The sequence below is a fragment of the Hyperolius riggenbachi genome, chromosome 1 (genome assembly GCF_040937935.1).
Source record: "Hyperolius riggenbachi isolate aHypRig1 chromosome 1, aHypRig1.pri, whole genome shotgun sequence".
Classification (NCBI taxonomy): Eukaryota; Metazoa; Chordata; class Amphibia; order Anura; family Hyperoliidae; genus Hyperolius; species Hyperolius riggenbachi.
Genome location: NC_090646.1, coordinates 551,215,503 through 551,229,329, shown reverse-complemented (window position 1 = coordinate 551,229,329; position 13,827 = coordinate 551,215,503). Strand labels below are relative to the sequence as shown.

The window sequence follows — 13,827 nt, the reverse complement described above, 5'->3', positions numbered from 1 at the left end:
TCAACCTATATAGTCTGTTTGCAAATCCAGCTTTTGTAAGAAGTAAAGGCACATGTTCTCAACATGGCAGATCCCCAGGCACATGTGTTCATAGGCATTTGCTCAGCGGTCCAGTGTAGGTGTATTAGTAGCTGTACCAAAGTTGACCAACATTTCCAGAACTGCCCGACTGAAGCACAATATGTTGATGATCCTTTATGTAGCACTGTGATGCATATTGTATTGCTTCAACCCCGCATTGTGGTCTTGAAATGCACTTTTGCCCTGGTTCTTTAACAGAAACTGTTCTACTTATCATGAAATAAAGTGTAAATTGCTGTTTACTAACATAACCACAAGGTGGCAAGATTGTATAATGCAATACTTAATAAACAGTACTGAATTTTGTAACTTGTAACAGATAGTCGAATTAATTCATTTTTGTGTGCTATTAAAACCCTTGTAGTTCCCCCCCTAAAAAAAATTCCAAGAAAAGGCAATACAGTTGCTTCGGGTCCCCAGATTTTGATTTGATTTTGCTCTTTTGATATTGTAACGTGATGGATCAGAGAATACACCTTATAGGAAACCAGAGCTGATGAATAATAAAAGTTTTATACATTCTCTTGCGTCAGACTGGCTGCTACTGGCTGAAGTTACGGGACCCGGCACCGGAGCTGGAGAAGACTGACGATGGCGGCGTGGGAGCGATCCATGCGAATGAGACTGGAGGAAGCCCCAGGTATGTATAAAACGTTTATTATTACTCAGCTCTGGTAGACTTTAAGTCAAGCTTAAACTCTACTCTAGAGAAAATGATTGTTACTTTTCAAAAACTGATGACCTTTTAGTATTAAGCTAAAAAACGTAAGGGCAACATTTCCACATAAACGTGTTTAATTTGTTGAAGTGCACATGGCAGTAGTACATGTGTATGCAAAAAGGGTATGGGGGAACTTGTACGCCAGGTTATATCGATAGTAGAATATATTACTATTTTACTAGAATATATAGAATACAGAATAGAATATATTACTATTTATAATACTATTTCTCACACAAACCTCCCCCTACCTACGCCTTACACTAACCCCCCACTTTCTCCTAACCCAATTGTCCAGATGGCACTGCCATAGCGACTATTTACATTGCGGTGCACCCAAGTTTCCAGGTGCACTTTGTGCCTAAATGTCTTGCTTCCCAGTAGTTCACTATAATTTAATGGAATGATGTGAGCACTGCAGCACGCAGCAAAAAGCAGCATGCTACAAATGTGTTTTTTTGCAGATGCAAAAACATATTAGGGCCTATTTTTTTAAACGGTTGGCTGACCAGCCGTCAGCTGCTCCGTGCACTAACTGGGCGCTTGTTAGCAGTCGGTATCGGTGGTGGGCAGGCGTCCACTGTACAAAGTCACATCTGAGTGCGACCATACTCAGACACTCAGATGTCATGTTTTAACCCCAGTGCATGTCCAAGGCTGATGCAAGTGGGTTTACAAATCAGCTGCATTAAATTGCAGTCAAAATCTGCCTGTGTCCAACTGATGGGCGGAAGAACTGCCCGACAAGCACACAGTTCAGTCATCCTTGTAAGAGGTCTTAATGTGGTCTGCAAGTGGAATGTGTTTCCCTGTTAAGAGAAACTTGGGGAAAAAAGCACCCAGAAACCTAGTGGAAATAAGGCCTAAATGCAAATTGTGTCTAACTTTTCCTTGATGCACAGATTTGAACAGTTTCTGTTATGTTTATTACAGTGGGGATGTAAAGCCAGCAGGCTATGTGCAGCAAGCAGAAGCCCACAGATAGCCTGCTGAGGTACCAGAATAGAAAATGTACAGTTTGCTGTAGCTTCTTTATCGCAGCTGTGAACCTCCCTGTGTACAGCTGCAGCGATGCCTGCTGTGCGCTCTGACTTGCTTGGGAAATGTGCTCTAACAGCCTTTGGTTCCTGTGAAATGGAGTCATGAAATCTGCAATAAAGTGAATCATTCATTTCAAGAATACAGTTACAGTATGTGCAGCTGTACAGCAGTTATGTGGATTGGATAGAAGAAATGCGTGGGGCTTACCCTGGTCAGAAACCGGTCAGACGGAGTGGACAGTGGAACTTGACGGCGCTCACTGTTAATTGCATATTTCTTCTATTGGGTCCCTGTAATAAGGGCCCACTTCCAAGTGGATGCTTTTAAGATTGTTTTACTTGCTGCATTGAATTGATGCTTGTAGTGGGCAAATAGAAAGATGAGTGTAACTATTAAACAGTATTCACTTAGAGATGTGTTTTTATTCTACACACACTACTCGGGGAGTAACATTGGAAAAGGTGCTAGAGAAAGAACGTGGAGTTGAGACTACATTGCATATGTGATTGATTGACATGCTCAGACCTTATAGCTTGGGTCTTTCAGTGATTTGGCAGCACTGTGCTGGGTGTTGGTGGTGGACTACAAGTATAAGGATTAGCGCCGAATCTTTATACAGATTATAGCCACAAGTAACACTGCAGTCTATGCAGCCCCCATTTTACCAAAGTTGCAACCCAAATTACCTGCTTTGCACTGAAGGCCTCATTGACAAGACACAGAACATTTATAATGCGCTTTTCACCTGGCGGACTCATAGGGCCATAGCTGCTGCCACTAGGGTGCGCTCTGTAGGCACTAGCAGTGCTAGGGAGTCTTGCCCCAGGTCTCCTACTGAATAGGTGCAGGCTTGCTGATCAGGAAGAGCCAAGATTCGAACCTTGGTTTCTTGGCTGTGTCCCATTCATCTCTCTGCTGTGAAGAGTAAAACTCACATTTAATCAAAGATGTCCCTTTCCTATGACTTTTATGCAGCTGTGTAAAATAAGTAACCATTGCTATCAGACTGTGTAAAGTGCAAATTTGTGTTGCAGTAGCTGATCATAACTACTGCCAAAGAAAACTGGGTGGAGGCAGATATAATAATGAGTAATATTCTTTTGTTAGTCTTAAAGTGCCCACTCACAGTCTGGTTCTACTGATACGCCCATCGGATAGTCCTGTGATGTGTTATTCACTTTAATAGTCATACAAGATAGCAAATCTAATGTGATTCAGCCTCTGTGTTTCTCACCCTATTATACACCACACATAAGCGCTATTAAAGGACACATCCACTATCCCTAAAAAAAAAAAAATCTACTTACCTTGGGCTTCCTCCAGCCCCTTGCAGCAGTCCTGTACCCTCGCCACAACTCTGCTCCCCGCCAGTGGCCAGGTGTTCCCTCCGGTGCAAGATGCACAGCGGCACTCAGAGTCACACTGACATCATGCAGACTGTACTGCACAAGCGCAGTAGTTCTACGCCTACCCAGTACAGCCTGGATAACGTCAGTGCAACTCCATGAGCCGCACGCTGGAGCGCAGGAAGATGCCGACCTGGCCAGGTGTCGGCATCTGCACCGAAGGGGGACCGGGAGCCACCGGAGCTGCGGCAAGGGCACAGGACGGCTGCAACCAGCAGGAGGAGGCCCCAGGTAAGTGAATTTTTTTTTATTCTCCCTGGACCTTCCCTTTTGTAGTACTGAACATAAACTAGTAGTTAAATGGTCAGGTCAGCAGGGCTGGATTTCTGGAAAGGCTACAAAGGCCCGGGCTTTGGGCAGCTACAGACCAATGGGGAACCCGAACATGAAAAAGGGGTTACTACATATAAAAGCAGAGGCTGAAAATGGGGATTAAGCACATGAAAAAGGGAAAATTATGCCTAAGGGAGCTGTTTTTGAAAAAGAGGGCTACAGTACATGGATGATACACATGGAACAGGAGGGGCCATGCTGCACAAGAAAGGGGAGTCACAACATACTGTATTTGGCTTAGGTGGGGCACATAAGTATAAATCCGGCCTTGCGGATCAGATGACCAGTTATAACAGTAATGATGTTACATTAAAGTGGAACTAAAGCTTTCCAGCTAATGAGCACTGCAAATAAACTCTTCCATTCAGAGTGAATGTTTTTCTTTACTGTGTAAACTACTAGATTTGTAATAATAGTGATGTAAAGTGTGTTAAAGGAAACATTAGGCTTTAAAAAAAAAAAATCAGATCTACTTACCTGGGCTTCCTCAAGCCCCTGGCAGCCTATGAGCTTGTTTAAAGGGAACCTGAAGTGATGGGAATACAGAGGCTGACATAATTATTAAATGTTAAACAATGCACATTGCCTGGCCGTCCTGCTGATAACCTGCCTCTACTACTTTTACATTGGGCCGTTTTACTAGTGATTTCAGCAGAGCTTTCACTCATTGGCGATTGATGGCGTTTTTAAAAAACCCTAATACAATGTAAAGTCAGAGGCGTAGCTAGGGTTTTCAGCACGAGGGACAACGTTTTTGAGCCTCAACCTCCCCCCAGAGAAAATGGGCGTGGACATGCATCAGAATGTGGGCATGGTCATTGGTGGAGACAGATGTACAAATGCTGCTTAGATAGCCACATGTATCCCCATAGATAGACAGAGGTGCCTCCCTTTCCCCCGTTTAGATAGCCAGATGTGCCCTGTTTATATAGCCAGATGTGCCCCCCTTTAGATAGCCACATGTGCTGTTTATGTAGCTACTTGTGCTCCCCTTTTTCTGCTGCTGTTAACGTTTCTGCACTACTCTGCAGAGGGAGGAAGAGAAGCAGAGGCACTTCGGGCACCTAGTGAGCCATCTCTCAGGCACATGAGGGTGCAGCGGCTGTGCTGAGTGCCCTTACAGTGCTGCACCCGGCCCACCCATAGCAACGCCTCTGTGTAAAGTGTATGGCAGTCTTCTCATTGTAGTGATCTCCAGCGATTAGCGTTTCAATGTTAAAGAACAGCAAAATGCAGTTGCTCCAACATCGTTTTCCCACACAGTGAAATATTGTGACAAAATCACGCTTTTGCAAGCGTTTTCTGATTTTCAGTGTGAATGGAGCCTAAAGCCACATAACTATCAGCTGAAAAGGCTGATAATGCCCATCTAAGCCGACGATCATTTGTGTGTACAGCGGACGCTGATCACTACTGCTTGGGCATCGGGCATGGTTAAAGATCCAACCTGTCGGAATCTTAGTGACCCCTGTCACAAGTCTCCTAGTGGCCGGACTGCACAATGCCTCCCAATCGGTTTCAACACACAGACCATGCAATCTGTGGTCGCAATCGGTGCGCAGAAACTGCTGGGATTTTGGCAGCAGACCGACTAGAATGTAGCCTGTGAGTTACGGTAATACAAATTACACACTATTTCAGGGTATAACTGCCACCACCTCTGTTACCATGAGACAGAGGAACCCACTGACTGGCTGACTCTAGACCTGCAAATAGAAAATGGTTAAAGGATACCACAGTCGAAAAAAAAGTTTGCAGCAGTGTGTGGGGGGTTAAAATTACATACCGTTATCCAGTCCTGCCCCCTCCGTCTGCCGTCGTTAGTCTCCTATAAGTCCCGGTGCCCGGCGACTTGATTGACCCCCCACCCGGACATACTGCGCCCTGTGCACGCAGTATGTCCTCCCCTCTTCACTTCTGGCCGGCGCATGACGATCGGCTCAGAAGCACGTTCATTCCTCTGCCTCCCCTGCGCTGCGTGTGCGCTCCATTACACTTAGCGTCACATGCTAATCATGTGGTCCCGCAGCCCCCTGTGGAGCTGGCTTCCTTGCTACCCTTTGATGAAAGCCACCTTTTGGTGTGTTAATTATCAAATAAGCGTGACCAGCTAGAACAACCTTTGACGTATTACACCAGGATTCCGGCTAGGGTTTCACACCTCTGTGTCACTGGCCAGCAAGGAACTCTTTTGATGAAGTTAATTACACCACCAGGTCTTCTCAGAGAGCATACTTGGCTCTCAATAAAATAACTCTAACACCTATGAAGACAACAGAGACCCCCAGGCTTGACTGCCTGGTATCCCTAGACATAAGATTCTGATCTGGCACGTCAACAGCAATCGGTGCAGTAAACCGATTGTGATTGCGTTTTCTGGTCTCACGGCTGTTCCGTGACAACCCCCAATGCCCAATACCGATCGCAATGCTATTTTAATTCCCGCCGACCAATTGAAGTTGATCCGCTGTCCACCTATTGTCATCCCTCTGTTACCTTCCATTGCAACAGAACATGTCGCTAGCCTCAAGGCCAGGGATGTGTCTGTGTACAGCCAAGGGATCGTTTCCCAATCTTTAATGGGCGACAATTCTCGCATGTGTGTACTTGGCTTTAGCCATAAAGCCTGAACAAGCATGCAGATCAGCTATCTCTGACTGAAATCTGACTGGATTTGCTGCCTGCTTGTTTGAGGTGTTAGATTCAGACACTACTGACCAGAAAGATAAGCAGGACTGCCAGGCCACCGGCATAGTTTGAAAGGAAATAAATATGGCAGCTTCCATACCTCTCTCACCTCAGGTTCCTTTTAATTATCAACTTTATTTTATGAAAGATGAGCAAAAGAAATTATACGTATAGCTTCTCCTTGAAGGCTTGCTCACACCAGATGCATGACCTGCATAGTGCTTTGTGCTTCAGCATGGTCCAGCAGGGATCCAACAAACCATTGTTCTGAGTAGAGCCCATTTATCTTAGTGAATTGTGCTGAGCTGCACCGGAAGTAGCTCTCCATCCTGGGTTTCTGGTGAGTTGACATTTTCCTCTCAAGTCCACTGAATAAAGTGCCTCACAATTGTTGTACAGTGTGTCTGAATAGATCTGGTTATAAATGCAAATTCATACATGGCTCGTGTTATTGGACTGTCAGATGGGTGAGTTATTTTTTAATTGAGTAAATAAAGGGTAATAATGGCAAGTAGTTATAGGTTGGCATCTGTACACAAAATGAAGCAATGCAAATATCTCGCCATCTTTCTGTGAGTCACGCCACTTAAATTTAAGCAAATGACTGTAATTAGTTTTGCACCTGAAAATTGTAGCTCCTATCTTCAGAAAGCAGCGTGATAATTAGCTTACACTGAAGCAACACAACACATCCCTGTTTCTGGCTGATTTATATCGGAACATTTTGGATATTGTAGTGCTCTTCATGTGTGGAAAGAAGGAAAATATATATTAACCAGCAAGACTCTTACTTCATGGTCAGCATGTAATTAGATTAAACGTAAAGAGAAACTAAAAATATAAAACACTGTTCTTAAAGGATACCTTAGCACAAAAACAATGTAAAAACGGGGGGAGCAGGCATGTGTAGTGGCCACCGCTCCCCCATATTCCTCTGTCCTTCTCCATTACCACGTATCGATCCCCTGAACTTACTTCCTGTTCAGGGTGGTAGTGGTTGTGTGCGCAGGCGCTGCCTGGCGACGCACGTCCTTGCTTGCACACCTGCGTCCGGGAGCGCTCTTCAGAGGCGCACTACACTGAGCAAGGAAATGCGTGGCCGGGCAGCACCTGCACAGTCAGCCACGACCACCCTGACCAGCAAGTAAGTTTGCGGGATTGGTATGCAGTAACCGAGGAGAACGGGGGAAGCGATGGGCATGAGGAGAGCTTACTACACATGCATGCTCCCACCGTTTTTAAATTGTTTTTGCGCTAAGGTATCCTTCAAAGCAAACCTGAAGTGAAAATAGACTTATGAAATAATGAATTGTATGTGTAGTAGAGCTAAGAAATAGAACATTAGTAGCAAAGAAAAGAATCTCATATTGTTTTCTAATACCGGAAGATTTTAAAAAAAAAACTTCAGTTGTTATCTCTGCAAAAGAGCTTCTCTGAGCTATTCGAGCCAATGGGTCAAATACAGTCCTGTTTCCTGAAGCACTTAAATAGCCAAGAAACAGTGAGAGATAGCTTTAGATACATTTTTACTGCAGGAAATTTCAGAGGGCCATTATTTCTGCTGTTTTTATAGCATAAAAGACAGAGTGTGGTTTCTAAGCTGCAAGTATGGCAGAATGATCCAATGTTTTTTGTTTTTTTTAAAACAGCTATATAATGGAAAATAAAAATGAGACTCTTTTCTTTGCTGCTAATGTTCTATTCATTATCTCTACTACACATACAATTTTCGCTTCAGATTTGCTGTAAAACAAACCAGGGCATGAGACCCTGAACATATAAGGAAGAAAACGAATGATCTGTAAACCTGAAGGCTGGTGACAGGGCCGGTTCTCTCATGAAGCAAGGTGAAACATTTGCATCAGGCGGGAAAGATTACAGGGGCAGCATGTTTGTACTGTGTTTACACTAACAGCATGCAGTCAGAGTAGGAGGAGAAGTGAGTGGAGAGTGAGCGAGGTGAAGAAGTCATCATTGAGGAAAAGCAGCTTGTTGTGCTGTGTGCATTTGACCCAGAATTTTTTGTTGGTCTCCTATGGCCTGGTTCACATTAGCGGTCGCCGTCCGGAATCGCCGTGCCAGAGCCGGACCGCATGCGGAACGGACGGAACGGACGCACGGCATAGCAATGAAAGTCTATGCGTCCGTTCACATGCGTCCGTTTCGTCCGGACCGGAGCCGGACCGGATCCGGACTCCGGCATAAGATCCAACATGCGCTATTTTTTGGTCCGGCTCCTCCGGCAGACGTATCCGGAGCGGAGCCTGACTGTTGCATCCGGCCAATACAAACCAATGAGAACCGGAGAGCGCACAACACACTGGCTATAAAAACCGGACGTTCTACCCCACTTCCTATGCTTTTTCTAGTGGCCATTTTGGATGGGGACCACATGGGCCCAGCGTTCACAGAGTGGAGCAGCAGGGATTTCATGCTGAAGCTTAGGCAGCAACATGTCTGATGATATGTCTGATAACGAGGAGGTGAGGCCTTCTCCCCACATAGTAGTAGGTAAACAACAGGAAGGAGAGAATTCCCAGGTACGAGTAAAAAATGACTGGATCCATGGTCCCAACTGCAGTCTCTGTATCCACGGATGGTCTCCACACGTCCACCTGTCTCCAACAATGACCCCAGAGCTTCTGCTGACCTCCCAGACCCCAGGTATTTACAGGTTGTTATCTCTTTAAGAAACCGGATCCGGACCGCAACCGTGTTCATACCGCACGGAAAATGGATGCAATCGGACCGGATCCGGACCTGATCCGGATAGGAACCGTACGGATTAGGTCCGGTCCGGATCCGGTGCGGTCCGGACATCCATTCCGGTTTTTACAAAACCGCAAGTGTGAACGGGGCCTATATCTTATCTTCAGGAGCAAATTGTGGACCTTCCTATCACTCTTCTTCATGAAACTAGAAGAGCAATTTCTTCAATATCCCCAAAAGCCTTACAAAGGAAGCAACATCAGACATTGTGCTGCTGGGACCTATGAGTGAATGTGACAGGATTATAGTACAATCTGAAGATGCTTCAAGCTCTTATTGAATGTGTGCATAGGATTGGTGCAGTAAACAAAAACTTAAGGTGGCCATACACTAATAGATTTGTAGCAGATTCGACCATCAGATAAATTTCTGTCAGATGCCTGTCAAGTCGAATCTGACAGGGATCTGATGTGTGCCACACACTAGGAACAGATTTTCAATAGATTTCAGAATGAAATCTATTGGAAATCTATCTAAATGCATTATTGGACCATTGGATCCAATGCAACTCTATGGGCCATGGATCTGCTACCAGCAGCAGATCGACCTAGATCTACCATCCTGTCAGATAGATCAAATCCATCTAAATTGGCCACAAATCGATCGATCAATAGATTTGAAAGAATCGATTTTTGATTGAAATCGACCAGTGTATGAGCCCCTTTACTTCTAAACAGTAAGCAAAAAATAATCTATAGAGATAATCTATATGGACAAAATCACTTCCCTAGAAAGACTTCAGCTGGTCCCCAGTATTCTTCTTTACGTTGTTGTTCTGTTCCCCATGCACTGCTGTGAGTATACAGCAAGTGTCTCAGTCCTGTGTGCCCACCCCATTTTTATAATTGGAAAGTACCTTCCTATAGTATATGTTACCAAAGGGACAAAACATGACATCCATTTAGAAAGAGATGTGAAGGATCTTCACATCTGTAAAAAAAAGACCTGTAAAGTAAAGAAGATGGCCATGTATATAGCAGTGGCAGCCTTACTGGAGAGGTGAAGTCATGAAAAATGGAAAAAATACCATATTTTTCTAACTATAAGACGCTCCTGGCCATTAGATGCACCTAGGTTTAGAGAACAAAAACCAGGGGAAAATATTTATATACTAAACTAAACTTGGTGCATCCATGGTGAAGGGGCAACTTGTGGATTATGCCCCCGTTGTGCCTCATGCTCCCTTGTACCTCTTGTGTCTCCCTGTGTCCTTCTCTGTCCCTTCTGTGTCCCCATGTATCCACCTGTGTCCTTCTCTATGCTCCTTTGTGTTCCTGTGTCCTCAGTTTGTCCCCTTGTGCTCATTATGTTCCTGTGTCCTCCTCTGCATGGGCACAGTACAGGAAGTCCACGACATTGTAGCGGGTTGGAGGTTCGTATTGGCAGACATTCACAAGTCAGGAACTCCCTGCATTTGGATTATAAGATGCAGTGACTTTTTCCCCCACTTTTGAAGGAGAAAAAGTGAGTCTTATAATCCCAAAAATACAGCAGGTTGAAGACAAACTGTCATCCCCCTACCCCCTGCTCTGTGGCCCCATAGCAACTGCTATGATTACTATGGCTATAACTGTGTTCCTGGCTTTGGATTTAGAACCATTTGAAGACTGGATTTATTTTCACAGAATGCAAACACAGTTCATACACCAAGATAATATACTGCAGAAAAAGTACTTCAAATTACTAAACAGCTATTTCTCTGGCTTTGCATACAATCCGTTGACTTAAGACATTGCATTCTTAAAAGGAGAATTCCATAAACTTTCATTAGACTGGACAATGAATCAAGTATTTTGTGCTTTGAATGAATCTGTAAATGTTTTTTAGTATCCTTCATATGTCTTGTCTACATTCTTCATTCTGCCTACAGCCTGGGAACTACAGCAGATGGAAAGATAACCAGAGAGACAGATTGCTTGAGTGGCATGTCTAAAAATAATAATCACACGGAGGAACAATAAAATTACTCTTCCTGGGAAAAATTGCTTATCCTGGCTAATACAGCAGGGGGTGTATAAATACCGTCTGGAACTGAACAACAAGGTTTTGCTTCTTCAATATTTTTTTGTATTGTAATAGACTTTTGTCTGCTGATCATGAAAATTAAGTTTATAATTACATATGGTGGGTGTACTGCTTTAACGCCAAAGTCATTTTTTACAATTTCTTGTTATTCTTTCACACCAAGGATTAAGATATGTCTATTGCTCAAGTTTTAGCATACTGGGGGCTTGATTCAGTAAAGCGTGCTTTGCACGTGCAAACTAGGGTGTTAAGTAGTTTGCACGGGCAAAGCTCTTACTGATCACGTGCTATTTGGTGCGCGCAAAATGTCACACCGTCCGCGTGCAAAATACGCTTAGCAAGCTATTTTGCATGCGGACGGTGCAACGTTTCGCGCACCGGTGCGACATTTCGCGCGCACCGCGCAGTGCTAAACTTTGTGCACGCAAACTTTTGCGCACATATTACGTGCAAAGGCACTTTGCACGTGCTAAGGGGCTTTTCACTGGCGTGCTAACACTTAGCATGCTTTAGCGAATCATGCCCTGTATGTAGTGTGGATATGTTCAGGCATGTATTCAGAGCAGGTTGCAGTATACCTGTGGACATGAAGCAGTCTGGACTGATGGATACTGACTGTGGAGGCTATACAGTATAAAAGCAGTTAGAAAACATACCTATAATGGCCCTTATTCAATTCACTTTTTCTCCTAAGTTTTATCCTCGGTAATATTTCCAAACCTTTTTTTTATATTTTCCAATTACAGAGTGCTGAAAAGAAAAAATTGAATAAGGAGCTATGGGCCATATGCAATTAACTTCTTCTCCTAAGTTTTCTCTAATGATACTTTCACACCTTATAAATAAAATGCCTTTTAAGACACCAACTAACAAGGAAATACTCAGAATAATTTCCACCTACTTTTTGGTACTTTTTTAATTGCAGAGTACTAAATAGTTATTTTAAGCAGAAGATGAAAAATGATCTCCTAAGGAAAAAACTTAGGAGAAAAAAGTGAATTGAATAGGGGCCTGGGGCGAGGGAGGACCGCAGAACACAGAGGGAAGCCTCTTTAGCTAAGTATCTCTTTTTGCACCCAACTTCGGCTTGGGTACACTTTAAGCCTCAAAGACACAGAATCATTGCACTTATTAGTTTCAAAGGTTTTTATTGAAAGATTGCAGAAGTAAAAAAACAGGAATGCAATTAAATAAGCAACATTAAGAACAACAACGACAATCACAATTTTTTTTGTATAATATAGTAGGTAGTATTTGCATAAGCATCCATACAAGTAGAGAAATCAAATCAAGAAAGGTACAACATTGGTTAAAAATGTGAGATGCAAGGGATCAACATCTAATGTATTGTCGAGCAAACAGTCGAAAGTTATTATATATTAAATTTAGTCAAAATATAGGACATATTGAAGGCCTTGACTATCAGCATACTGAATCCAAGGGTCCCAGGTCTTTTGAAACAATTCAAGTCTATCATATATTGTAGCTAGCATGCGTTCATATAACATTAGTCTATGTACTCGGTGAACCACAGACTCAATGCGTAAAGTTGGTATGGTCCATTGGGAGGCTAGATGTGACTTAGCTGCCATAGCTATAAACTGAAGGAGCCTATGGATTGGGTACTTAATACCGTCCTTTTTATGTCCTAGTAAAAGTACTGCAGGATTTTTGGGGTAGGGTCTACCAAAAACTTGAGATAGTAAGTCAGCGACCTCATTCCAAAATGCTGAGGAATGAGGACATTGGCACCACATGTGGAATAGGGTACCTACTCTACCACAGTTTCTAAAGCATACGTTTGAGACAGTTGGTGAAATCTCATGTACTCTATGGGGGGTGATGTAATTTCGGTACAGGAGTCTGAAGTTAGTTTCAATGGTAGAGTAGTATAAGCTGCCTTTCATTAAAGTTTGAAATGATTCAGCCCACTGTGTACTTTCAAAAGTCTCAGATAGATCCTGTTCCCAATTGGTCAGTTTTGCCACAATGACATCCATCTGGGAGTGCATGAGTTCTTGGTATAAGTACGAGAGTATGCCTCCTTCAAGTGGGCATACACCAGGATTCAAAATTGTCGTAACTTATGCTCCAAGAAATAGAATGACTACACTTATTACAGAGCGCCTGAAGCAGGCTCCAGCATAAAGTTGAAGTTTTCCTTGTGTAATAGGTAGGATGGAGGTACCAAATGTGTGTTTTATTTAAGTGTTTTAAAAATATAAATACAAATAAAAAATAATAAAAGAGAGGTAATCACTTACTTCTCCAGAAGATATAGACACCAGTTCAACTGGAAAAATGTTTTTATTCAATGTTTTTATTCAAAAAGCAATCTGACAACGCGTTTCATCATGGCCCGCTTCCTCAGGTCAATACAAAATGCCCGAAGTATTGCCAAACCAGCCTTCAGCTGTGTTGCCACGGCCTGCCTCACATTTATTGAGCGAAATGTGCTGTTGACCTTAGCCTTGTTTGTAGGTACTTTAAAGTCAAGGCCATTTGTTATCCCAATGATATGACGTGAACAGATGGATCACCTGAGAGATTGGTACTTCTGTCTAATGTCTTTGGTCTCTCTAGTGAAAATAATGAAATACCCCAATCATCCTTCATGTAACCAGTGCCACATGATGGCAGTTACCAAAGCCGCCAGAGAAATTGAGTTTAAACAAAACCAAGGAAGAATCTGCAATGCACCAACAATGCACAGACAGTGATACTTACCCTGATTTTGAATCAGGTACATCTGGTGGTCTCATC

At 43.3% G+C, this 13,827-nt stretch overlaps 1 long non-coding RNA gene across 1 annotated transcript; it reads left to right on the top strand.

Moving 5' to 3' along the window:
• Positions 1-616: 616 nt before the first annotated feature.
• On the top strand, positions 617-2,253 carry LOC137557233 (uncharacterized). The gene is made up of 2 exons (XR_011029543.1): positions 617-721; positions 1,736-2,253. It is a non-coding gene; the product is annotated as an uncharacterized lncRNA (long non-coding RNA).
• The last annotated feature ends 11,574 nt before the right edge of the window (positions 2,254-13,827 follow it).